We start from the raw sequence: 946 nt of genomic DNA, 5'->3' as shown, positions 1-946 counted from the left end.
TACGGGATTCTCGTGGTGTTTTTGTTGCTGCCTTGTCTTTTGCACAGAGTAAAAGACAAGGCAGCCATCGAATAGGGCCCGATTGTTCCTACTTGGTCAGCCGAGGAGCAAGGGGGGGGGAGCAAGCGTCTCAACCAAGCAAAGCTCACCATGGGGAAGGTGGCTATGCCAACAAGCCTGATGCCCTGCTCCCGCAGTGACGGATAATCGTACTCTGGTTTCTCTTCATAACGTACAAGTCTTTCGCCTTTTACTAAAGATTTCTGTGGAGAGCAGCACTAATGAGTTGTTTCTATTTTTGGCAGGCTTTACCTTTGCGGGTGAAGCCCTTTCTGTCTGTGCAAAAGAAATCTTGTTACTGTGCAGAGTGACTTCTCTGAGTAGAGTCGCCTTACTTGTTGCGACTGTGCCGATGTTCGAAGCTGGAGTGCAAAGTTGTTGCTTGAATGGTGCTTGCTGGAGCGTGCGGGAGTGCAAAGTTATACCATTTAAAAGGGCTGAAGAGTGCTCAGTGCAGCGGGTGGGCGACACTCTGGCCACCTTGAAAACCGAGGTTACATCCACTACCAGGGGCAGCCCAAGTTCTGCCGCAAGTGTGGTGAGCATGGGCACCTGGTTGAGGCTTGTACCAAGGTGTTATGTGGGAAGAGCAGAGAAATTGGGCAAACTTTTGGAGAGTGTCCAAATGGCAGGAAATGTAATCTCTGTGGAGAATTAAATCACCTCTTCAGAGATTGCCCTAAATCTTTTGCCAACAAATTAAAGACGGTAAAGCCACAGTCAAGCCAACAAAGAGAAGGACCAAAGGTGGCAGTTGGTGAACAAAGTGAAGAGGTTGACCCAATAAATTCAAACATCCCGCCAAAAGCTTGGATTGGAAGTGAGGAGCAAAAAGGGGAGGGGCCTGTAGAGGCCTCACCACTCAGTGTTGACGTCTGTGAGAATT

The 946-nt window shown here is 48.9% G+C and overlaps 1 non-coding gene across 1 annotated transcript; it reads left to right on the top strand.

Moving 5' to 3' along the window:
* The first annotated feature begins 209 nt into the window (after positions 1 to 209).
* Positions 210 to 323, top strand: LOC140274180 (U5 spliceosomal RNA). Its single transcript, XR_011908156.1, has one exon. It is a non-coding gene; the product is annotated as a U5 spliceosomal RNA (small nuclear RNA).
* The last annotated feature ends 623 nt before the right edge of the window (positions 324 to 946 follow it).

This window comes from Leuresthes tenuis, unplaced genomic scaffold (assembly GCF_036924035.1).
Source record: "Leuresthes tenuis unplaced genomic scaffold, fLeuTen1.0.hap1 SCAF_17, whole genome shotgun sequence".
Classification (NCBI taxonomy): Eukaryota; Metazoa; Chordata; class Actinopteri; order Atheriniformes; family Atherinopsidae; genus Leuresthes; species Leuresthes tenuis.
Note: the sequence above shows the minus strand (reverse complement) of the source record. Positions and strands in the feature narration are given on the sequence as shown.